Consider the following 26,604-nt stretch of genomic DNA (forward strand, 5'->3'; position numbering starts at 1 on the left):
CCACACTAAGAAGTCAGCAAGTTCAAGGAGGAGCCTCCTGGGCCCTGTCAACACTGACCCCACGAGATTTTCCAAAATCACCTAGAGCAAGGAGAACTGGGTATGTTGTATAAGGATGATGGACACCCAGAGTTCTGGGGATACAGGAGACAAAGTAACAAGTATCGCTCTGCGCCTTTTTAACAGAAAGGCCCCTGGAGGAAGGGCCCCTTTGGGGAGGGGGTGGGGGTTCTAGTTGTTGGGCATCCCAAAAGTTGGCTGGTGTAGAGGGGCCCCACTCTAGAAGAAAGGCAAACACAAGTATCCGGTTGCACCGGGGCTCAGGGCCCCACGGTGGGGGGCGCTTTTCGGGGAACAGGCGGGGTCTCTGTAGCCCTCTTCAGCACTCTCCATTCCAGCCAGCCTCTCTCTCTCTCTCTCTCTCTCTCCTAATGGCGGAATATTCTATGACCACTCTGGACCTTGCCCTGCCTGGTCACTCAGGTTTCCAAGCACACCCTCCGTCAGCAGAGCAGTGCAGGCCTGGGGGTTCTGAAGCATCATGCTTCTGGAAAGCTGAAGAAAATATTGGCCTCTAGCCCTCCTACCCATCACAGCCTCCTCCATCACCACTATTCTACCTTCCTCTCTCCTTCCCTGGATAAAACTGTGTTCTGCACAAGTATCCGATGGGGAACTGACACACTCATTTGTCCTTGGGACCCGCCTGGGGACGTGGTAAACAGTAGACCAGAGCAAAGACCCACACGTGGCGGGAAGGAATCTTCCACCGCGGAGTGGTCCAGACTACATAACACACACACAGTGCTGTGGAATTCACGAAGACCTTTCCCACCCATGGTCACGTTTTAGTCTGTCAACTGTCAAGCAAAGCAAGTCTTATTAATTAACAATGAATAATTATTAATCTAAGTAGAACTTCAGACACGAAAAGCGAAGTGATAATTGCAGGGACACCCAGTTTCTTGGGGGCAGAACTAGAATTCCAATCTTGTCTTTTCCAAGTAAAATCCTTTCACCAGTAAAACCTAACACTAGCTACGATTTGTTCAGATATACTGAGTGTCATGTCCTCTCCTCGGTGCCTGACGCATTTAAAGGTCATTAAACCTCAGGAACACCCTCTCAGAGAAGGTAATGCTAACATTGTACCCATTTGCAGTATGAGAAAAACAGAGGCACAGGGCGCCTGCGTGGCTCAGTGGGTTAAGCCTCTTCCATCAGCTCAGGTCATGATCCCAGGGTCCTGGGATCGAGCCCCACAGCGGGCTCTCTGCTCAGCGGGAAGCCTGCTTCCTCCTCTCTCTCTCTGCCTACTTGTGATCTCTGTCAAATAAATAAATAAAATCTTTAAAACAAAACAAACAACAACAACAACAACAAAAAAAAAACAGAACAGACGGTGCCTACTCCCAAGTGTTTCACTGAAAAGAACTTAACAAAGACAGTGTTCGCAGAAGTGTGGGCAGAATGAGAGGAAGCAACAGGGGGTGGTGAGGCCCCCAGGAACAACGAATGCCAAGAGTTGTGACAACTGCTAGGACATCGAGGACAAAGGGAGGGAAGTGGTACGCAGGGATGGCTGCAGCCAGGAGAGGGACAGCACGCGGGGAGCTGGGGGACGCAGCTCCTGGTGGCACTGCCCGGTCACCCTTCCGTCTTCTGTACGTACCCCTCCTTGGGGCAGGGGCTTTGGCGAGGCTGTCCAGAGACAGCTCCCGGGCCAAGGTCAAGGTGGAGAAAGAGCAGTAGATGGAACGGTGAGGGAAGCGAGTGGGGAACACCCAGCAGGTAAGGGACACGCGTCATCCTGACCTGCCCACGCAACAGATGGAGCGAGGGCTGCAGTATGAGCTCCTATTGCCTCTACCGGAGCCAGTGTGGTCTGACGTGTGCTTTCTCCCGAAATGCAACCGTGCTAAGCAGACCACACGTCAACCGGAGCCTCTCGGTCAAGCCCTTCTTGTCCCAGGGGTTGCGCGGGGGCGAGTCTCCATCAGCGCGCAGATCCCTCCAGCACAGCCGGGTGACACGGCTAACGACCTCTCCCGACTACCCCAGCTTTATCAGGGACTTGTGGAGGCAACACCCCAGAGCGGGTTTTCTTCTCGGCGCCTGCCTTCCAACCCTTGGCTTCTTTCACTTTTTAAGTGATCAGTAGTAGTATCTAATTCGAGAAGAAGGCAGCGGCAAGAGAGCAAACCAATTTCCAGAGCAGCTGTGCTCACCCAGTCCCCAGGGCGAGAGCGGGTGGTTGTCTCTGCAGGCAGAGGTGTACCTGCTGACGATCTCTCCCGGTGGGAAGGAAAGGGTGGGCGTGGCCCTCAGGGCTCCATCCGGTGGCCTGCAAAGAGGGGGAAGGGCTTTCTCCTGATGGGCAGGAGAACGTGGGGAGTAGAAGTGAACCTCCAAACAAAAAGCAACCTCCTGTGGTGCCTGGGTGGCTCAGTGGGTTAGGGCCTTTGCCTTTGGCTCTGGTCATAGTCCTAGAGTCCTGGGATCAAGCCCCGCATTGGGCTCTCTGCTCAGCGGGGAGCCTGCTTCCTTTTCTCTCTCTCATTCTCTCTCTCTCTGCCTACTTGTGATCTTTGTCTGTCAAGTAAATAAATAAAATCTTAAAAAATAAAATCTTAAAAAAAAAAAAAAAAAAAGCAGCCTCCAAAGCCTGAAAACAAAATGCCCACAGTGGAGGGACTGGGGGTGGGGGATTGAGGGTCAGGGGGCACGGCCCCTCCCTGCACTTGGCTGGGTCCTTGGGAAGACCCAGAATCTCAAAGCTCCAGCGACAACTGCTCTGTAACCTTCGGGTGGGCAAGGAGCACAGGGGAGACTGAGAGAGGGGTTTTCATATTCATCTCTTGCTAGTGATGGAAATGCATTGTATGTACATAGTGAAGAGAGGAGGCTTCCTTCCCACCTAGTGGGGTCATCACTCAGCTTCATCTCCCATGGCACCTGGAAGATCAGAATCCTGACATTGTTTGACGAGAACAGCTCAGAAGAGCGATGATCTAGAATGGTAAGCTAGGATGAGGTTCGCCTTCACGGAGAAGCGGGTCACCGTCCACCGGGGTACGGGAGGAGGTCGAGGAAGGATGATAAGTGGTTAGTCTTGATCTTTGGTGTCTAGAATACTTTCCCTTACTCACTGCTTTTACAAAGGGTCCTTCATAGCAACTGGGGACACAGTGGAGACAGAGCTCAAAAGGTCACCATAAAAATACCCCATGGTGTCATATATCTGGGCTCTTCTATCTCCAGCATTTTTCTCTTCACTGCCTGCCCATCAACCTGGATGCTGGGGCTCTCTCCTCCCCCTCACCCTCCGTACCCCAGCTGTCTTCAGGTCTGGCTGAAAAGTTAAATAAAATACACGGGTTTTGCACCAATGATGTGCCCAGCCAAGTTCAGGTCCTAAATGATTAAGAGCGTAAGGACCTCGTGATCCAGGAGCTTACCATTTGATCAGGTGAGACAGGAATAAGCATATAAACAAATCACCTCTGGTTGTGTGATAGGCTGCTTTGGTCTGCTGGGCAAAAGAAAGTGACTTCATTCCAGTTGTGGGAAAGACTTCAGGGGTTTGTGACCGGTTGTTCAAGAAGGTCATCAAGGGCCAGTTCCGTCCGTCTCTCTGCTCTTCATTCTTGTTTTACCTTATCGCAACGCTGGAAGCAAGATGGCTGCAGCAATTCCAGGCTGACCAAGACCAGAGGGAGAAGAAGGTGTCTTCTCTTCCTGTGGCTCTCCCAGGAGAGAAAGGATAGCCCTCACAGACTCCCCCTCATGTCTGGAAGCTGGAATTGGGTCACTTGCCCATTCTAGAACCCCAAACTCGCGGAGGGCGTAGGATTACCATTGGACCAAACAAGATGGAGTCTCTGCCCCAAGGGGGTATGTGGGAGGGTGACATCTGATCCAAAATTAGGGTTTTGTGAAAAGGAAAAAGAGGGGAACAAATTCTGGGGGTTGGCAGTCAACAGTGTTGACAAAATATATAAAAAGCATTAAAAATAAGATGTGATAATAAGACAGAGGGGTCAGGAAAGGCTGCCTTCGATCTCATTCCACTGCCACTGACTGGAAGCTTCCTAAGTCTTCCTAGATCTTCTGGCTGCCATCCTCCCCTCCCCCACTCCATGAACCCATTCTTCACTTTGCCTCGTTGGATCTGCCGAAAATGCACACTTACTCATATCTTCTTTTTTCTTAAAATATTCCTATAGCTCCTTATTTAGTATGGAATAAAAAAGACAAACTTTTTAGCGCAATGTGATAATTGAGTACTTTGTGTACTTAGCAGATGCAAGGCACTGTCGCCCTAGGATGGAAATGCTATCAGAGCCCCACTGCTGAGGCAATCAGGCCCTGAGATATTAGAGAACTTGTCCCTGCATTATTAGTTTCCTGTCACTGCTGTACCACATCACTGCAAACTTCGTGGTTGACAACAACACAAACATCTCTTACAGTTCTGGAGGCCAGAAGTCCGAAATCAGATTTCAAAATCAAGATATCTGCAAGAGCTACCTTCCTTCTGGAGACTCTAGGGACACGCCCAATTTCTCCCACTTTTTCCCACCTACTTGAAGCTCCTGTGTTCCTTGCCACCTGTCCGTATCACTCAACCCATGCTTTCCTCCTCCTGCTTTTTGATTTCCTGCCTTCTCTCCTAAGGACCGTTGTGATGACGTCAGGCTCACTTGGATAACTCAGGATAATCTTCTTCGTCTCAAGATCCTTAGCTTAATCACACCTGCAAAAGCCCTTGCATCATGTAAGATAATACAGTCATGGGATATGGATATTAGGACAGGGCCATGTCAAGGGAGCCATGACTGCTACCTCTCCCAAGGTCATATGACCAAGAAGCAGTAGAATCAAGGTTTCGACTCAGGCTCTGAAGTTTGCAGAACGAGTCATACCACCCTTCCCAATCTAGTTGTTTTGTCTTCCACCTGGAAACCCTCCCAGGGCTAATTGCCACTTAACCTTAGGACCTACCTCCCAGGGACCTCTTGCCAAGTCTTCTATGACAGCTTTCTTCCCCTACGCTTCTATCCCTGTACGCACCCTTCAGCTAGACTGGACGTCCCGGCTCTGTGAGCCCACACACCAAAGCTAAATCTTTAGGTAGGGAAGGAAGTGAGTTTCAGGGCAGGAGCTGGGCTGTAGCGGGGAGTGAGCTCAAGGTCATGCTGTTCCCCGCCCGCCCCCCCACCCCCTGTCCGGACAGGGCTGTGATGGGCGAGGCACAGAAGGGAAGATGGAAAGATTGTGCAATCCAGTGACAAACCTTGAACTACTCCCTAAGCTGTGACCATCCAGTTCCTCAGAGCTTAGAGGTTGAAACCTGTGATTAATATGCCCCTCCCTCTCTCCCCCCAACGCGGCCCAACTAGTAAGTCCTAAATTCATACTCTCTGGGTTCAGGTTTGTGTGCTTACCACTGCACCACCTTTCAAATACCAACTGTGTGTGTGTTTGTTTTTTTAAAGATGTATTTGTTTGTCAGAGAGAGAGAGACCGAGAGAGACAGAGAGCACAAGCAGAAGGAGAAGCAGGCTCCCCAGTAAGCAAGGAACCCAATGCAGGATTTGATCCCGTGACCTTGGGGTCGTGACCTGAGCTGAAGGCAGATGTTTAGCCAACTGAGATATCCAGGCATCCCCAGTTGTGTTTTATTTTTTTAAATAAAGTAGTATCTGGGGACTTTGGAGCCTGGAGTTCGTGGGCAGACAGGTCCCAGATAGAAATAAAGCCTGGGAGAAAAGAGGGAGGAAGTTGGGGGGAGAACTAATTTCAAAACCAGGTCTCCCAAAGCCAAGCTCGGCACCATGCCCACACCCCCGTGTCAGGCCAACTCTTTGTTTCCTAAATGACTTTCCTTTTCAAAATTTGCAATGGTTCTTCATTGAGCAGTATCATGTTTACCAGAGAGAAAGGAAACTTCGATGTAAAGGAGTTTTATGCTATAATTCTAGCTAATTAGGTCTTATCAACAAGAGGCAGAACGACTTCTCACCCAAGAGGGCATATATATTTCTACTACACAATTTTACCAATGAGTTCAATCCATTAGGGGTTCCTAGATGGGCCTGTCTAATAGTCTGAATTATGTTTCTATCCAATAAATAACTACAAAACTCTCCAGTACTAGGAAAGCTAAAGAGTTTACCTCAGTTAACACAAACCAGGTCTCCCCGAAGCAAACATGCGTCTACTTTGTTGGATGATAAAGGAACTAGGACTTTATTTATTTATTTATTTATTTTTAAAAGATTTTATTTATTTACTTGACAGACAGAGATCACAAGTAGGCAGAGAGGCAGGCAGAGAGAGAGAGAGAATCTGAGCAGAGAGCCCGATGCGGGACTCGATCCCAGGACCCTGAGATCATGACCTGAGCCGAAGGCAGCAGCTTAACCCACTGAGCCACCCAGGCGCCCCGAACTAGGACTTTAGCTCTGATTTCCCCAGAAGAGGTGTCGATAGGTATCCACAGGGCTGGGTGAGCACATCACACTTCAGCCTTGCTCACCAGACCCTGGGCACGGGGCTAAGATCCACCAAGACCCCCATTGTGGCAGGGTATTGGCAGTTTTTCAAGAGGACTGAGACCACCCCGTAGGATGGGGCGGCCAGGATGTCGGTCATCTTTGAGCCCCTTTGTGGGGACTGAAGCAGACCGTCAGGGCTCCGTGAGTAAGTGGGGGTGAGCAGGCAGACACACAATCGAGGGGGGCTGCTTCTGAGAAGCTTGGCTGTGAGAAGATGAGAGAGAACACTCTGGCTAGAAGGGCAGCACCTGTCCGCACTCCTGACCTTCCGGGAAAGGCAGTGAGGAGGGAAGATGGGAACGTCCAGGGGCAAGAGACATTAAACACTGTATGTGGTGATCCCCTAGTCTGTGATTTGAAAGACTCTAGGGAGGTTCCAGGTCTCCCTAAACCATGGTCCCTGGCCGAGGTACCCTACTGCCCCTACTTTTCCTTTCCCTGTGGCAGGAGAACACTACAAATGTTCTTCTTTTTGTAAAATTTATTTTCTTGAGAGAGAACACAGGGAAGCAGAGGCAGGAGAGGAGCAGAAGGGAAAGACTCTCTGCTGAGTGCAGAGCCTGATGTAGGGGTCGACCTCCCAACCCTGAGATCATGACCTGAGCCGAAATCGAGAGTTGAATGTTTAACTGACTGAGCCACCCAAGCACCCCTGAAGGGAATTGCTTCTAAACCAAGACTATCAAAGAGTACTTTCTGATCCTAACAAATGACCACACGGACATCCCTCCTGGTTCCTAATTTGGCATTTTGACACAATCTCCCATCTATTGGGGGAATAATTTATTATCTCCAGAAGCTGGCTGTAAACACTCACAACCATTTTTTCAATGATTGCTGTTGTGTGGTGAACACGCCTTGCCTGTTACCCAAAACCTACCACAGCGGGGTGTTCTCCATTGGTCCAGAAGCCAATCAAATCTGGGGCATTTAGGGGAGGACAAGGGACACTAAATGAAGGCTACCGTGGTGTTTGTCTACTCAGGAGTAACTGAGAGAGGTCTGAGAAGAAGCCCAGCCCACACAGGCTGGCTGTGAAGTTAGGGGTTGGACACTTAGGGACTCCCCGTCCCTCAGCCAGTGACAAGAAACACATTTATCAGACGCCAAGTGTATGCCAGGTGCTTTCCTAAACATCTGACACATGTCCCCTCCCAGCAACCTAGGAGACGGACACACTGTCTCTATTTAACTGACAAGGAAAGCAGCCTTCAAAGAGGTGAAGGCATTTATCAGGTGTCACACGCTAGTAAGTTCCTGAACCAAGATTGTGAGCTTCCTGGTCTTCTCTGGGCACCTGCAGTGAGGACCTACTGTCCAACCTTAGCAGCAGCATCTATGCGGTCAGGGGGTCTTGGGGAGGCCCACGGTTTCAGGCTACTGACCAAGGGTGCTGCACCCATCAGGACCCAAGGCAAGGCTGGTCAGTGAAGGGAGCGTCTTGTCTCTGGTTACCACAGCGTCATTTCCTCATCTCACCTGAGGAAGGGTAGTAGATGGTGGTGAGCTGGCCAGCTAGTTCCCGAGAGCCCCGGGTGGGCAGAGGAGGGTCTGCTAGCCTAGAGTTCCCCCGGCTGCGTACTCAGGGATCTGGCTGGGAGGGGGAAGGCGTGTGTAGGTGTTTCGGCCAAGCCCTCTATAAAAGTTGTAGAATCAACCCCAGAACTCTCTCGGCCCAGCCCGTCGCATGACTGACTCATCATTCAGATCCCGCGGCTCAAACGTCTGTCCGTAAAGTAACCCCTTCCCGTCACTCTGTTCTATTGTCTTCCTCTCTCTTTCTAAAAATTACCTTTTTGTTTGTTTATTTGGGGTATTATCCATTTTTCACACTCATTCCCCACCCCACCCCCCAAAAAAGATTTGCTGTATTTGCCCACACCTAAAATAGTACCTTGTACCTGACAGGTACTCGATGTGTTTGCTGGATGGATAGACGGACAGACGGATGGATGGATGAGACTGTAAATGGCGCTCCCCTGTATTTGGGCTGCTCGCCTGTGCTCAGGTCCAGGGACACTGTCTTTCACTGATGATATGGTGGTTCAGGACTTACAAGCTAAACCACGGTGCGCGCAGGGTGGGAGAGGGGTTTTGCTTCCTAAAGCTTGCCGGTGGAAGGTACCACAATATGGCAGCTGGAGAATGCCAACGGCCCAGGTCCCATGAGATATTCTTCGTCCTTGCTGGCACGTAAGGGCTGGGCGGGAGAAGGGACTGGTCGGGAGGTAGCGATCCGTCATGGAAAGGCCATGAATGCCCAGATGAGGAGTCTGGATGCATCTCATAGGAAACAGGGAGCCCTCAAAGGCCAAGGCAATGAATGCAAGCATCCTCAGTGTTTCTGGCTTCCAGTCGTGGGTATAAAGCAAGGTCGGCGAATAATGACATGTATGACGAAGCAGGATTGTTAGCCCTGAGCTCAGCCACTGGTCATCGCTGAGGTCACTCCTGTTCCAGACTCCCAGGGACTGGGCGAAGTGCTAGGAAACCAGGGACGCTAATAAACGATTTGGCTGCTGCTAAAAGAGAACACATTTCTTAACTATCAAGCCTATAGCAGGAGGTGCAAATAGATTATGCCTGTGAACTATGCCAGTGTCACAGATTTTTTTTTTTTTTAATTTATTTGAGAGAGAGACACACAGAGAGAGAGGGAACGCAAGCAGGGGGAGTGGGAGAGGAAGAAGCTGGCTTGCCACTGAGCAGGAAGGAGCCTGATGCGGGGCTCAATCCCAGGACCTTGGGATCATGACCTGAGCTGAATGAAGGCAGACGCTTAACGACTGAGCCACCCAGGGGCCCTGGTCACAGATTAAAAAAAAATGATTAATGGTCATTTTTAGTAACAATCATTAGTACTACATATTCTTTCCACTCTTTTTCAGTGTTGAGGTAATAATGTATCTGACTGTAGTGATTCTTAGCAACAGGAAACATTTCAGCCAGGCGATCAATTCAATGGCTATGTGTTATGCTTCCCATTTTCACCGAAATATGCCCAACCTATTTTGGGCTCTTCAAAATTGGAATCTGTTCCTAAAAATGTGGATGTTTTGTAAAGAGCCAAATAAGCATTTATTTATTTTTAAGCATTTATTTATTTCTTTTAGAGAGAGAGAGAGAGAGCTCGCAACCGAGGGGAGGGGCAGAGGGAGAGAGAGAATCTCAAGCAGACTTCCCACAGAGCCTGACACGGGGCTCAATCCCACAACCCTAAAATCATGACCTGAGCACAAACCAAGAGTCAGAGGCTTAACAGACTGAAGCATCCAGGTGCTCAGAGCCAAATAAGCATTTAAATTACATTAGTGAAAATTATTTGTACAGTATCTGAAATTCTCAATAAAAATGTGACAGTAATTCAACCTTTTTTTTTTTTCTTTTCAGTGTATTCATTGTTTTTGCACCACACCCAGTGCTCCATGCAATCCGTGCCCTCTCTCTCTCTAATACCCACCACCTGGCTCCCCCAACCCCCCCCCCCTTCAAAACCCTCAGATTGTTTTTCAGAGTCCATAGTCTCTCATGGTTCACCTCCACTTCCAATTTCCCCCAACTCCCTTCAAGGGTTAACTTGCTTCAAGTTTTGCTGACTTAAGTCGCTTTGATCTGCAGCAGAACTTAGAGATTTGCATGCAGACCACTGGCCTTGAGGACTGAAAGACCAGACCTTCCCAGGAGATACAGTGTGTCTGCATTCAAAACCAGCTGCCTGAGGCACCTGGGTGGTTCAGTCCTTACGTGTCTGCCTTCGGCTGAGGTCATGATCCCAGCGTCCTGGCATCGAGCCCCATATTGGGCTCTCTGCTCAGGGGGAGCCTGCTTCTCCCTCTCCAGCTCTCCTGTGCTTGTGTTCCCTCTCTTGCTATTTCTCTGCCATAAATAAATAAAATCTTAAAAAAACAAAAAAACAGGGACGCCTGGGTGGCTCAGTTGGTTGGGCAGCTGCCTTCGGCTCAGGTCATGATCCCAGCGTCCTGGGATCGAGTCCCACATCGGACTCCTTGCTCAGCAGGGAGCCTGCTTCTCCCTCTGCCTCTGCCTGCCATTCTGTCTGCCTGTGCTCGCTCTCTCCCCCCCTCTCTCTCTGATAAATAAATAAAAAATCTTTAAAACAACAACAACAACAAAAAAACCAAAAAAACAAAACAAAACAAACAAAAAAAAACAGCTGCCAGTGATGCCAGCACATCTGTTGATAGTCACATCCACATACACCTGACTGCATGGTCTCCCAGGCCTCCCCCACTCCCTCTTCCCGTGCCTTCCCGGTTAACCCTTTCCCCACCAGGGCCCCCCTCCAGAGGGAAGATGATCTTTGAGACACCAGTCCACCTTCTCCCCAGGTTGCCAGTTTCCCTCTCTCTGGGAGGCAACTTTCCTTTCCCACCATTGCCGATCTCCTGAGTATTGATTTTCCATTGGTGAGCAGCCAAAACGGAGTTCAGAACTGGTTCTCTGTCCAGTAACAAAAAAATGCCAGAAAACCTGTTTTTAGGGAGAGAGAGATACTGTACATTTGGAGAAAGGCTGGATCCCATATGATAACCATTTGGAAAACTTAAAAGTCCTGAAACTTCATCACACGGAGGGCCAGTTATATTCCAGGCCAAATGAATTCAAATTTCAGGGCTGGGGGTGGGGGGGCTGGGCATCCATAGTTTTTAAAGCTCCCAGGGGTCCCCCAGGTGGTTTGTGGGCCTGGGGTAATGGCAAATATAGGATCACCTGGAGAGATTTCTTTTTTTAAGGTTTTATTTATTTGAGAGAAAGTGAGCAAATGAGAGCGAGAGAGAGATCACAAAGAGGGAGCCAGATGGGGGGCTCCATCCCAGGACCCTGGGATCAGGACTTGAGCTGAAGGCAGAGGCTTAACCAGCTGAGCCACCCAGGCACCCCCTGGAGAGGTTTTAAAGAATACCGATGCTGCGCCCCCTCTCTGGAGATTCTGACCTAACTGATCTGTAGAGGAGCCGTACACAGGTGAGTCTGCTGTATGGTCTGGATGGAGACTCTAGCCGAAAACTGCCTCCTTAATGAAATCAGTCCAGACCGGGGCACCTGGGTGGCTCAGTCCAAGCATCTGCCTTCGGCTCAGGTCATGACCTCAGGGTCCTGGGATCGAGCCCGGAGTTGGGCTCCCTTCTCATTGAAGCCTGCTTCTCGCTTTCCCACTCCTCCTGCTTGTGTACTGCCCCCCCCCCGTCAAATAAATAAATAAAATCTTTTACTAAAAAAATGTTAAATCAGACCAGTGAACCAATCTTGAATAGTCCCCCACATGCCCCCGTTTTCCACTGCTGCGTTCTGCAGTCACCCATGACAGGGTAGGGTGAAACCACTTTTTCCCTCTGAATTTATATGTTGATTAAAACCAGTACCATCTGGGGTGCCTGGGTGGCTCAGTGGGTTAAAGCCTCTGCTTTTGGCTTGGGATCGAGCCCTGAGTGGGGTTCTCTACTCAGCAGGGAGCCTGCTTCCTCCTCCTCTCTCTCTCTACCTGCCTCTTTGCCTGCTTGTGATCTCTGTCAAATAAATTTTAAAAAAAAAATTTTTTTTAAGATTTTTTTTTTAAATTTATTTATTTGACAGAGAGAGATCACAAGTAGGCAGAGAGGCAGGCAGAGAGAGAGAGGAGGAAGCAGGCTCTCTGCTGAGCAGAGAGCCCGATGTGGGACTCGATCCCAGGACCCTGAGATCATGACCTGAGCCGAAGGCAGCGGCTTAACCCACTGAGCCACCTAGGCGCCCCCCCCACCAAAATTTTTTTTTTTTTTTTTTTTTTTTTTTTAAAGATTTTATTTATTTATTTGACAGAGAGAAATCACAAGTAGATAGAGAAGTAGGCAGAGAGAGAGAGGGGGAAGCAGGCTCCCTGCTGAGCAGAGAGCCCGATGCGGGACTCGATCCCAGGACCCTGAGATCATGACCTGAGCCGAAGGCAGCGGCTTAACCCACTGAGCCACCCAGGCGCCCCCAAAATTTTTTAAATTAAAAAAAAAACCAGCACCATCTCACTGTCAGCCGTGTTTACCTTTGGGCATTCCGAGGAGGAATGTACAGGGGAAGGCAGAGAGGAACACACTAACAAATCAACCCGATTCCTTCATCTGAACTCGGGAAGCTTTTAAAAATCCTGATGCCTTGGGGCGCCTGGGTGGCTCAGTGGGTTAAGCCTCTGCCTTCAGCTCGGGTCATGATCTCAGGGTCCTGGGATCGAGCCCCACATCCGGCTCTCTGCTCGGCAGGGAGCCTGCTTCCTCCTCTCTCTCTGCCTGCCTCTCTGCCTACTTGTGATCTCTCTGTCAAATAAATAAATAAAATCTTTAAAAAAAAAATCCTGATGCCTTGTCACAGCCCAGTGATATTCCAGGCCTCTCCATCGTCGGAATTCCATAGAACTTCCCACTGGGCTCCCCTACCATTCACCTGTGGGACACTTAGCTAAGCCTGCAGTGAAACGGTGGCCGGAACAAGGCAGGCATGTAGCGATCTCTCAGTGGGAGGTTGTGGGTGAGGATAAATGAAGAGAAAGCTACACTGAGAGGGGGTGGGGGCAGAATTCTAGGACGTTCCCACCATGTGAAGTAAAAGAACGATTTATCAACCACCACGCCCGCCGCCCCCTAGGTCTTAGAGAAGTTAAGCAGTTGGGTGGATGGCCAGGTGTCTGTGAATCCAAAAACGGTTCATTCTTCTCTGAGTTGTGGGCGTCGTGTTGAAACAGGTCCACCGTTGGCTTATTCGAAAACTCTGGGACCACTGTGCCTTGGAATTCAGAATTTCGGGAGCTTTGGGAAGGTATATAACTAATATTTCTGCAGCAAACGTGTTAATATTTTCACTGAAGGGGTCAAGACGCCTCAGGTCAGGCTGTAGCACCGAAGTTAGGGTTTTCTGAACTTCTGGGGTTTGGGGAGTTGCAGATAAGAAATCATGGAAATGAGGGGCGCCCGGGAGGCTCAGTCGGTTAAGCTGCCTTGGGGCTGGTCGGGATCTCAGGGTCCTGGGTCAAGTCCCGCATCAGGCTCCTTGCTCAGTGAGGAGGCCGCTTCTCCCCCTCTCCCCTGCTTGTACTCCATCTCTTGCTATCTCTCGTTCTCAAATAAATAAAAAATTTTTTTAAAGATTTTATTTATTTATTTGACAGAGAGATTACAAGTAGGCAAGAGAGGCAGGCAGGGAGAGAGAGGAGGAAGCAGGCTCTCTGTGGAGCCAAGAGCCCGATGTGGGGCTCGATCCCAGGACCCCGGGATCATGACCTGAGCCAAAGGCAGAGGCTTTAACCCACTGAGCCACCCAGGCGCCCCTCAAATAAATAAAGTTTTTAAAAAACAAAAAAGTTGTAGAAATGAACATCAAGGGAAAGTAATGTATGTATGTAGTAAACATGTGTTGGGCGGTGTGTATTGAGGGAACTGAGACATTCTGCAAAGCTCTGGACACTCGTAAGCCTAAAAATAACCTTGCAAGATAAGTACTATTACTACTTCCATTCTCCAAATAGGGAAACTGAGGCACGGGTGGGTTAAGTAACTTGCCTAAAATCACCCATCCATTCATTTGTTCAGTCTCAGTTGTTTTTCTTTTTTTTTAAGATTTTATTCATTTGTTTGAGAGAGAGAGAAGGAGAGAGTGCACGCAAGCAGGGGGAGGGGCAGAGGAAGAGGGAGAAGCAGACTGCGCGCAGAGCAGGTAGCGTAATGGGGGACTGGATCCCAGGACCCCAGGATCACGACCTGAATTAAGGCAGACGTTTAACTGACGGAGACACCCAGGCACCCCTGTTCAGTCTCAGTTTCAATTAAAATCTTACAGCTGAAAATTTTTAGAGAATACTTGCTTTTTTCTTACTGAATGGTGGAGTATTTCCAGAGTGACTGGAGGCACTGGGCTTTAATCTGAAAGTTTTGGCTCTCTGCAGCTTTTTTTTTTTTTTTTTAAAGATTTTATTTATTTATCTGACAGACAGAGATCACAAATAGGCAGAGGGGGGTCGGGGGTGGGGCAGGAAGCAGGCTCCCTGCCGAGCAGAGAGCCCAACACTGGGCTCAATCCCAGGACCCTGAGATCATGACCTGAGCCGAAGGCAGAGGCTTTAACCCAGTGAGCCACCCAGGCGCCCTGGCTCTCTACAGCTTTAAATACGCCTTTTCTTTGGTGTTATCTTGTTTTTGAGACAGTCAATCCACACAAAACAGCTGCAGGTTCTCCCCTCTGAGCTCCGTTAGAAGTCTTGGGAAATTCAAGGGAAAACTCATGGTTGACTCAATTCATTCATTTGCTGCTTGTTAAACACCCAAAAAGTACTGGCACTTTCCCAGAATTAGATCCACTCCTGATAAAGCAAAGCAGTGTGTGAACTTCTACTAAAGCAGTATTGTAAAGTCAAAGTCAGATGACTGAAGAAGGCTTTTCCTTAATAATGAGACTCCACGTGTAGATGCAGAGCTTGGCCAGGAGCCCTGTGTTCTGCCTCCTGCATGACTCAGTTTCCCCTGGAAACCTTTGCCTTCCTAAAATAATCTAACGAAGTTCACAGGAGTGAACTTCCTGCTACCGAGCCTAATATATTTTGTTGTTTTTTTTTTAAAGATTTTATTTATTGATTTGACAGAGAGAGACACAGTGAGAGAGGGAACACAAGCAGGAGGAGCAGCAGAGGGGGAGGCAGGCTTCCTGCTGAGCAGGGAGCCTGATGCAAGCCTCGATCCCAGGACCCTTGGATCATGGCCTGAGCCAAACTGAGCCACCCAGGCACTCCTCTGCCCCATATATTTTAGAATACACTTTAAATACTCTCAGTGATTGATTAGAAAAGCACCGATATTCCAATAGTCATTGAAGTAGCAAGTCTTTTTTTTTTTTTTTTAAAGATTTTATTTATTTACTTGAGAGAGAGAGAGAGATAGTGAGAGAGAGCATGAACGAGGAGAAGGTCAGAGAGAGAAGCAGACTCCCCATGGAGCTGGGAGTCCGATGCGGGACTCGATCTCGGGACTCCAGGATCATGACCTGAGCCGAAGGCAGTCGTCCAACCAACTGAGCCACCCAGGCATCCCTGAAGTAGCAAGTCTTAAACTCACGATCGTTCAGAGTGCTGGAAGAACAATGTGCTTTTGTGTTTGGTGGTTAATTAACCTTCCACTTTTGCCCCTTTAGAACGTAACACTATGGTGCAAAACATACAAGTACCCCTAGCTGTCATGCATCTGTTTGGTGATTAACTGAATTTTATTATTTCAGAAAGTTAGAACATTTTGTTCTAATTTAATTTTCAGGACTTTTTCTTGAGGTTATGACAATGGCCCCAAATGGACTGTTGTTTATCCATAAATCTGTGGTTTTTTAAAGTATGATGCCATCTTAAAAGTAATTTCATTATGCTGGGGTAATGAAAATATCAAGATAATGACATCCAGTGGAAAGAAAGGTTTATCTATAGAAATTCATTCAATGGGCAACTTTGAACAAATTTATTCTTAAATAAAATAGATAGATTAAATGCCCTATGCTGGGTTGGTTTGCCCTACAAGTCTGCCACTTTCTTCTTCATAAGGCTCCCCCTGGTGTTTCATAAAGTCCAACTTTACCCAATTCTTTTAAGTGCCTTTTTTTTTTTTAAGATTTTATTTATTTGACAGAGATCACAAGTAGGCAGAGAGGCAGGCAGAGAGAGAGAGGAGGAAGCAGGCTCACTGCTGAGCAGAGAGCCCGATGTGGGACTCGATCCCAGGACCCTGGGATCATGACCTGAGCTGAAGACAGAGGCTTTAACCCACTGAGCCACCAGGTGCCCCCAGGTACCCCCTTTTAGGTGCTTTTAATTATCCTGAGCTATCCATTGATAACCCGTCAATTATTACCAAAGCTAGAACATTTGGCCAAATACTGAAAAAATACTAGGTACATAGTAATTCCTAACAAATGTTTGTTGGACGGATTAAGAAGGATATTCCTACCAACTTCACAACAGAAACCGGACAACCAAGGCAGAAAGATGTAACTTAGCTCCAAACACTCCCCTACTGGCTGTGGGACCTTGAGCAAATCACATTATTTCATTTATTTATTTATTTAGCAAAATTTCTTTCTTGTTAATCCATGACAAGCACCAATCCCCCAGCTCCCACCTCCCTCCTGGGTATTAGGGGCACAAGAGTCACAAGACAGATATGCTTCCTGGATCTTATAAATTGAGAGAATCTCAAACTCTGTGCACATCAGCATCACCAATAGGACTTAAAAAACGGGGGCTGAGCCCCACCCCCAGAGTTTCTGATGCAGTACATCTAAGTTTGGGTCCGGTATTTGCATTTCTTTTTTTTTTCTTTTTTTTTTTTTATAAAGATTTTATTTATTTGACAGAGAGAGATCACAAGTAGGCAGAGAGGCAGGCAGAGAGAGAGAGGAAGAAGCAGGCTCCCTGCTGAGCAGAGAGCCTGATGCGGGGCTTGATCCCAGGACCCTGAGATCATGACCTGAGCCAAAGGTAGAGGCTTAACCCACTGAGCCACCCAGGCGCCCCGGTATTTGCATTTCTAACAAGTTTCCAGATGCAGGTGATGCAGATGCTGGCCTGGTGGTTGAGTGTCAGACTCTTGGTTTCGGCTCAGGTCATGATCTCAGGGTCGTGAGATCGAGCCCCATGTGGGGCTCTGCACTGACTATGGAGTCTGCTTGAGTTTCTCTTTCTCCCTCTCCCTCTGCCCTTCCCCCTGCTTGTGCGTGCACCCTCTCTCTCTCTCAAATAAATGAAATAAAAAAGACACACACACACATACTCCATACAACCAGATCCCTGAAGGACAGAGGACAGGTAACCAGGCAGAAAGTGGAGGTAGGAAGGTGATTAGGAGGAAGGAGAGAAGAGGAAAGAAGTCCCCGGTTGAGGGACCTATATTTGCCCAAAGTCCTGGAAAACATGAAGCATTCAAGAAAACAAAAGCATTTGGTTGGATATGGTTGGCAGATGTTCTCTTTGAGGGAGAGAGGGCAGCGATGGCAGTAGTGGAGTCTGCCGCAACGATCTTTGCTCTCCGGGAGACGCCTGGGTGGCTCAGTTGGTTGAGCAGCTGCCCTCGGCTCAGGTCATGGTCCTGGCATCCTGGGATCGAGTCCCACATCGGGCTCCTTGCTTGGCAGGGAGCCTGCGTCTCCCTCTGCCTCTGCCTGCCACTCTGTCTGCCTGTGCTCACTCTCTCTGACAAATAAATAAATAAAATCTTTAAAAAAAAAAAAAAAGATATTTAAAAGATCTTTGCTCTCCCGACCTACACTCTAGGCCAGCAGATCCCAGAGTGTGGTCCTGGGACCCCAGGCACCCAGAAGCAACCTGGGCGAAAGCATCCCCGAAAGCATGTTAGATATGCAAATTCTCTACCCCATCCCAGTACAATCCACCTGGGACATGCACCAAATCAGAAACTCCAGAGGGGGTGGTGGGGAAGGCAGGCAAGAGGCGTCTGACATGCTCCCCAGCTGACAGCACTGACCCCCTGCTCTTGTCTTCTTCCCAATCTGACCTCTCTGCAGAAGCCAGTGTTTTTTTTGATAGGGTGAATCTGGCTGTGGGGCTCCTTTGCTTGAAATTCTCTAACAGTCCCCAGCGCACGTACTTAGTAGACGATATAAATCAGGCTGACCCGATTCATACTTCCGAAGGTCCCCTCTGGCTAATTTGCAGAGATGAGACAGGAATGAGTAAAGGACCCTTGCAGACAGATGAGGAGGCGATTGCGATAATCCAGGTCCATGTGATGGGGAGCTGAACGAGACGGGGAGCATAGAGGGGTAGGGAGAGCACATCTATCTGAGAGGCATGGAAGAAAATTCAACAGGATTGGACATTTTCTTTCTAGGTGGCTTCCTGAATCTCTTTTTTCTTTTCTGTGGTAAAGTATACAAAACCTAAGACTTACCATTTTAACGTTTCTAAAAAAAAAAAAAAACATTTTATTTATTTGAGAGAGAGAGTGAGATTATGGGGACAGAGAAACAAGCAAACTCTGTGCTGACCACAGCCCCACATGGGGCTCAATCCCACCACCCTGAGATCATGACCTGAGCCAAAATCGAGAGTCAGACGCTTAACTGACTGAGCCACCCAAGAACCCCCCATTTTAACCACTTTTAAGTGTTCAGTTTTGTGGCATTAAGTACATTTGTATTGTGAAACCATCACCATCATTGTTCTCTGGAACTTCTTCATCTTCCTTGAGACTGTATACCCATTAAACAAGAACATCCCATTCCTTGCCCTTACTGGTCTCTAAGAATTTGCCTATTGTAGGTGGACCTGTATAGTACTTAGCCTTTGTGCCTGGCTTCTTTCGCTTAGCACGTTTTCAAGTTTCCATACTGTCGCAGCCTGTATCAAAATTCCATTCCTTTCATGACTGAATAATATTCCCCTGTATTGTTTCTCCCTTCATCTGCTTAGGGACACTTGGGTTCTTTCCATCTTTTGCTACTGTGAATAATGCTATAATGAATGCTGGTGTTTGAGTCCCTGCTTTCAATTCTTTGGGGGTACATACCCGGAAGCAGAAATTGCTGGATCATGTGGTAATTCTGTGGGTAGCTCTTTGAGGACCTGCCGAACTGTTTGCCAGAGCAGCGGCACCATCTGACCTTCCTACTAGCACTGTATGAAGATTTCGATTTCTCCTCATCCATCCCAACATTAGTTACTTATGGTTTTCAATTTTTTTTATTTTTTTAAATATTTATTTATTAAAGAGAAAGCGAGCATGAGCAAATGTGTGAATGTGGAGAGGCACAAAGGAAGAGGAAGAGAGAGAATCTCAAGCAGACTCCATGACCAGCTCAGAGCCTGATTCAGGGTTCAATCTCACAACCCTGAGATCATGGCCTGAGTCAAGAACAAGGGTCAAATGCTCAACTGACTGGGCCACGCTGGTGCCCCTATTTTTTAATTTTTTTTTTTATGACAGTCATCCTCATGAGTGTCCATTGGTATCTCACTGTAGCTTTTATTTGAGTTTCCCTAATGGCTAATGATATCATTTCATGTGCTTATTGGCCATTTGTCGATTTTCTTTGGAGAAATATCTGTTCAAGTCCTTTGCCCATTTTTCAGTTGCCTTATGGTGGAAGGGTTAGGTTTTTTGTCTGTTTGAGTTTTTTTGTTTCTTTATTTGTTTTTGATTTTGGTTTTTTTCCTTTATTTTTTGTTATTGTATTGTAGGAGATCTTTACATATTCTGGATATTAATCTCTTATCAGGTATAGGATCTGTGAATATTTTCTCCCAGTGTCTAAGTTCTTTTCTCTCTCGATAGTATCGAGGTCCGGTGCCTCAGGAGCTATGGGGGCAGCAGAAATTTATCAGGGAAAATACATGCTTGGTCCTGGGGTGAGGGGGAGGTGGTAGATGAGGGAATTGAGAAAACCCCCCTGAAGACCCCAGCCTGTGTCTCAGGACTGAAATCTTGCTGCATAGTCCTGTTTTGTATATCAGAAGCAGAATATTATTTTTGTTTTGGCATTATTTCTCTAGCCAATTCCACTTACCCCCGGGCGAGAAAGATGCCTGAAGTAAAAGGAGGCCCAGATCTTTGTTGGTTCCTGAAAAAGCAAATAAAGATCCAGCAGCTTTCTCCACAGAGTACAGCTAGCCTCTGAGGAGGGCTGCCCAGCTGACGGGCCCTGGAGCTTAAATGTCATTAGCTTCAAGGTAAACTATTCTCTGGGCTTCTGAGCCACCTGGGAAGTTTCCTGAGGACAAAATCAATACTGTGGGCCCTCATTGCCAGGCAGAGCTATAGAGGAGCAGGGGTTGATTTTGAAGGAAGGTGAGAGTAGGATTTCTTGATCAACTGTGGTCTTCTTTCCCACAGGGGTCATCACCGGCCTTTCTATTCTGTGAGGAGGAATTATCTCCTGAGGAGTCTCACCACACCCCTGCTCCTTCATCTGTAGGGGAGGAACAGCCACTCGTCAGGTTGGTGACTTTGGGACAAGTAAGCCTCTCATGACTTTCTCTTTGGGAAACTGAGTCATCAGAAAGTGCTTTTAGGATACAATTTAAGATCAAGCTCTACATCTCCAAGTAAGGTTTCATTGCTGAGGAAAAACATGCAACTGAAGAAAATTCCAATTAACCATGTTAGAAGAAAGACTGGCTTATCTTCTTGTTCTTTTTATATAAAATGATATTATAAAACCATTTTTTTGTGTGTGTGAAGAGGTAACCAAAAAATAGGTGGCGGCAAAAAAAAAAAAAAAAAAAAAAAAAAGTAGAGGAGTGTTAAGAAATTTATTTTAAAAAATAGTCATGTTACTTTCTAAATTTATAGTACCTATCAGCTTTATTTTTTAAAAAAGATTTTATTTATTTATTTGACAGACAGATCACAAGTAGGCAGAGAGGCAGGCAGAGAGAGGGGGGGAAGCAGGCTCCCTGCTGAGCAGAGAGCCCGATGCGGGGCTCAATCCCAGGACCCTGGGATCATGACCTGAGCCAAAGGCAGAGGCCCCAACCCAGGCACCCCTCAGCTTTATTTTTTTTTTAATTTTATTTGTTTATTTGAGAGAAAAAGAGTGTGAGTGAGAGAGCACAAGCAGGCGTGAGGGGCACAGGAAGAAGAACAAGCAGACTCCTCACTGAGCAGGGAGCCCAACCTGGAGCTTGATCCCAGCACCCTGGGCAGATGAGCCGAAGGCAGATGCTTAACGAACTGAGCCACCCAGGAGCCACCCGCCCCACCCCATCAGCTTTATAGAATTATAATTTGTTGTGATTTCTTTACTTGGTCTAAATATTTGCTTTCATATTTAATTTTGTATTCATAGTTTTGTTCTTTTTCTTAAGAGAGTCCCCCACGGGGCGCCTGGGTGGCTCAGTCAGTTGAGCACCCAACTCTTGGTTTTTGGCTCAGTTCGTGATCTCAGAATTGTGGGACCAAACCCCCACATCAGGCTCTGTGCTCAGCATGGAGTCTGCTTGAGATTCTCTCTCTCTCTCTACCCCTCCCCCTGCTTGTTCTCTCTCTCTCTCAAAAGAAATTACAAAAAAAAAAAAAAGAGGGTCCCCCACACTGTATTAGCATCAGGCCTCACAAAATCCAGATCCATCCCTGTCCCAATGAACTGAAGTACTAAAATGCTAAAAACCCACCCCCGTGCAATTTCCCATCCCACCAGTTGTGTTGTCCAGTGTAGCCTACCAGGGGTCCTGGAATGAGCTTAACTAACATCATAATGATAATAAAAAACACCAACAACACATCCCTCCGTCATGGTGTTCACTGTGGATTTAAAACTCAAAGAGGAAAATCTAGAGAGGTTGAACTCCAGAATTTTTAAGTTCAAGTTCAAAGGAATTAATCTAATATTTCTTCCCTTATAAATGAAAGTCTAAAGTCCAAATTCCTTAGGATAATTTTAAAAGAAAGTAACAGTCTCCCCCAATTTATTCTAGTCAGTTCTAACCACAGGGGTGCTGCGTGCCTGAGTGGCTGGAGGGCTCCTCTAGGAGACCCAGCCTGGAATGACTGTGGTCCTCCAGGATAACCAAAATGTCACCCGTTATGCCACTTTTCAGAGAGTGGAAAAGTGTTCACCAGAGACATGGCTTGGAGCGGGCAGGGCCCCACACCCATTCACTGGCAAAATAAAAACAAACCAACAAAAAGCCAACTCTGGCCTTTAGAGAGGTTATCCAGGCTCTCTGTGAATTAGGTTCCAGAAACCAATGCCTTGATCCATAGCTGAATGGAGGGGGAGAGGGCAGAGGAAATCTCTGGGTCAGCCTCCCCAGGAAAAAACCAGTTAATCCCAATTACCTACAACCCATGAGCAATGTACTTATGTTTCTTTGGGAGACAACTTCTAGCAAGACATGAGTTACGGCCCTCTTCACCACCATGGGCATGGCGGTGGGGGTGTTCCCCGCTAGGTCCAAGCCTCCTTCCAAAGAGGAGCATTAAGTCATCCCCACTTTCTTGCAAAATTTACGAATTTGCAACCACTGGATCATGACATCTTCTTCTTTTGGTTTCCTCCCACCCCTGGCATATGGAAGAACTCCAAAACTCAATTTCCCCTTTGAGTCTTAATCATTTAAAGCTAGAAACTGATAAACAAATGCTTTCTACTACACCTGGAACTTGCCTATGGTTGAAAGTTCTGACCTGCCAATCTGGCTAGGAAAAACAAAACAAAACAACCCACAATGAAAGGCAGCAAATGCTTGTTAGAACCATAATGACGTTAAGTTTTTCTTCATAATTTGGTGTCTCTCCCCTTTGTGGCAAAATAGAATCACCTGGGAAACCTTAAAAAAATACTACTTGTGGGGCACCTGGATGGCTTGGTCAGTTAAGCATCTGCCTTTGCGGGTCAGGTCATGATCCCAGGGTCCTGGGATCGAGCCCCACACCGGGCTCTCTGTTCCGTGGGGAGTCTGCTTCTCCCTCTCTCTCTGCCCCTTCCCTTCCACTGCTTGTGCTCTCTCTCTAAAAAACAAAATCTTAAAGAAAATACTACTTGCTGGGATCTACCTCAGAAAAATTAAATCAGAATTGGGGGGGGGTGGAGCGGTGAAGAGGTTGAAGGATATAAGCATCTGATTGATTGGTTTTCCAAGGCAATTTGAGTGTCTGCCAAGGTCAAGAACAGTGTGGCCTGCTGTCACCACCAATCACCCCAACCGTCACCTTTTTTTGGTGTGTACTTCCTTATTTTGATGAGGCACACCCTCCAGTAGCCTCTGGAGGTGCATAGGATGTAAATTTTCTGAGTCCTTAAATACACAAAATGTCACTAATAGGGTGAACCAATCGTTCACTACACGAACTGAGCTCATGGTTTGCCTGTGCATAGAAGTTAATGGGAAAATAATGACCCCTCAGAACTCTGGGCACTGCTCAGGAATCCTGGGTGGTTCTGACTCTTTGAGAATCCTACGGAGATGTCAAGAAGCCCCCTGCCATTCTCAGTGTCATTTATTTAATTGGAACCTTCTTTCTCCTCTGAGTGCATTGGAATATCCTGGGCCGTTTGAGTCAGGAGAGTCACCTCAAACATTTAAAAATGATTTTCTTATTAATTACTTCCCTCCATTTTCCCTGTGTTCATTTTGTGGGACTTCTACTACTTTATCTGACCTCCTGAATTGAGCCTTCAGATAATTTTTTTCCTTACTCTTCCATTTTCTATTTTCTTTTCCCCTGAGGATGTCTTTGACTGTTTTCCAACATCATGACCAAATTTATTTCAGTCAACATATTTAAGGTCTTTCAAATGCTCTTTTAGTAAACATAGCAAAAAATTTTCTCTGAAAGTACGCAAGCTGGTTTTGATGTTTATATGGGAAAATAAACAAGAAAGGCCATAAAAATTCTAAGAGGAAGTACATTGAGAGAGACCAAAGGCCTATCGTATATTAACACAGTAACAAAGGCTTAGTAATGAAAACGGTGTGGTATTATGCATGAAAAGTCACAGGGATCCTTGGAGCAGAATAGAAAGTCCAGAAATACAGAAGTACCATCTCCAATCAGTGGAGTAAAGATGAACTTTTTAGTAAAAGATATTGCAGTGACCGGGTATCCATTTGGAATAAACTAGATTTGGATCCATACTTCATACCGTACATCAGGATAAACTCAAAATGAATCAAAGATCTCCATGTAGGGGCGCCTGGGTGGTTCAGTGGGTTAGGCCTCTGCCTTCAGCTCAGGTCATGATCTCAGGGTCCTGGGATTGAGCCCCACGTCAGGCTCTCTGCTCAGTGGGGAGCCTGCTTCCCTCTCTCTCTCTGCCTGCCTCTCTGCCTGCTTGTGATCTCTCTCTCTCTCTGTGTCAAATAAATAAATAAATCTTAAAAAAAAAAAATCTCCATGTAAGGAATTAACCTGTTTAATATATGAATATCTAATAGAGGAAACAGGGGTGAATTCCCTTATAACCAAGATACAGACAAGGCCTTTCTAATTATGATTCAAAATTCACAAGTCATCACAGAAAAGATTGATAACGTCAACTACATCAATACCAAAAATGTCCAAGTGGCAAAAACATCAAATGCAAAATTGAAAGACAGAGTAGGAAAATATTTGTAAATTATACCACAAAGGGCTAATCTCCCTAAAACATAGATAATTTATCGATATACAGATATATAGAGATAGATATCTAGATACTTATCTATCTATAAATATATATATATATATATATATATATATATATATTGCTTCTAGAAGTCAAAACAAAGGGCAAAGGAGACAGGGAGTTTATGGAAGAAAAAACTGTAAATAACCCTTAAACATATGGAAATAGAAACAACTTCAGTCTAATAAGAAAGATATCAATGGGAACTGTACCAGGATGCCATTCTTCATCTAACAGATTATCCCCCCCCATTAAAAAAAAAAAAAAAAAAAAACCTAAAAATTTGCTATTATCATACTTTGTTGGGAAGGCTCAGAAGAAACAGGGACTCCCATATCTTATTGGTGCAAATTCATACAATATCGCCCTCGACCCGCAAGGACAACAAGAAGCCCCGGTTCGGATGCATCTTCTCTCTCTTTATTTCCGCAAGTCTACACACTTATATATGCTTACATGACCAATCAGCGAGCAGGGTACAGGAGGGAGCGAATCAGGCTGTGCACCTAAACGAACAACTTCGCTAGCAACCAATGCTGTTTACTTCCTCTTTGGGCGTTCAGCTTAGTCTCACGAGGCAATCCTAACCTGGCAACTAGCCAGGCGCCATCTTTTAATGGCGGAGGCCGCCCTGGCCAGGGGCCTGCCTCCGACAATACAACCCCTTACTAAGGAAAATCTGGCAATAGTTACCAAAATTACAGACCTATTTTCCCTTGGACACAGTGGTCACTCTCCTGGGAATAGCTCCCAGACAACCTACTATGTAAGTATGCAAGAACACATGTACAAGTTTATTGATTGTAGCTTAATTTTTAAAATTTACAGATTATAAACTACCCATGTATTTAGCAGTTAAGTACTAATTCAATAAATGAAGATACATTTATTTGATGGGATAGTATGCATCTATAAAAAGGAATGTGGAGGAACCCTACTGATGGGAAGGCATCTATCTCTAGGCTATACTGTTAAGACATGAAAAGAACAGTGTATATAGAATATTATTTGATTGGATGTCTACAGTATGCTATGCTTAGTAGAATAAAAATATCTATTATATTTGTCTTCATTCAAGTATCTATTATATTTGTCTTCAACACTGCAAAGATAAATAAGAAACTAATAAACATATTTTCTTTGGGAGGAATAATTAATAATTATTTAGTACTCAATTTCTCTAAGAATGTGAAATAGATTTGAGTGGTTCGTGAATTTTTTGTTTGTCTTTCTCTTTCCTGAATTATTGATTTTGGTCTCTGTATCAGGAATGCCTTCAGCTATAAACAACAACAAGAAAATAAGTAAAAAGCGGTTTATTTTTCTCAGATAACAAGAAATATGGTGATAAGTGGTTGCTGGGCATTAGTTAGGATGGGTATTTCTCCAATTCTTTTGGCCTTTCCCTCATGACCATAAGATTGTTGCTGCAACTCCAAGCATCACATCTGCATTCACAGCAAGAAGAAGAGGATAAAATAGGTAATTCCATGTCAACAAAGCAAAACTTTTCCAGAAACCCCTAGGAGACTTCCCTATACCGGGTCATTTGGTTCCCCAAAGAGAACAGGATTCTCATCATTGGCTTGGACCACTGATAATTCATCATCTAGAACCAGGCATGCTACTTACTATCTTGAATAAATTCAGGTTTCTAGTCAAAGAAAGAAAAGGAGACCATCAGGGTAGGTTATAGTTTCTTTCCATCATATGGGAAGTTTTCCTCCAAAATCATTAATGATCCATTTTTATCTAAGGGTAAGGTGTTTAAAAAAAAAAAAAAAAAAAAAGCTGGTGGGAAACAGGAACCCACTGGGGGAGGCTGATGGTGGGGCAGGCCTCATGCAAGGATCATTGGTCATACAGCTGGCCCTTCCTTTGCAGAACACCTATTACCAGTATG

This window comes from Mustela lutreola, chromosome 6, assembly GCF_030435805.1.
Source record: "Mustela lutreola isolate mMusLut2 chromosome 6, mMusLut2.pri, whole genome shotgun sequence".
Taxonomy (NCBI): domain Eukaryota; kingdom Metazoa; phylum Chordata; class Mammalia; order Carnivora; family Mustelidae; genus Mustela; species Mustela lutreola.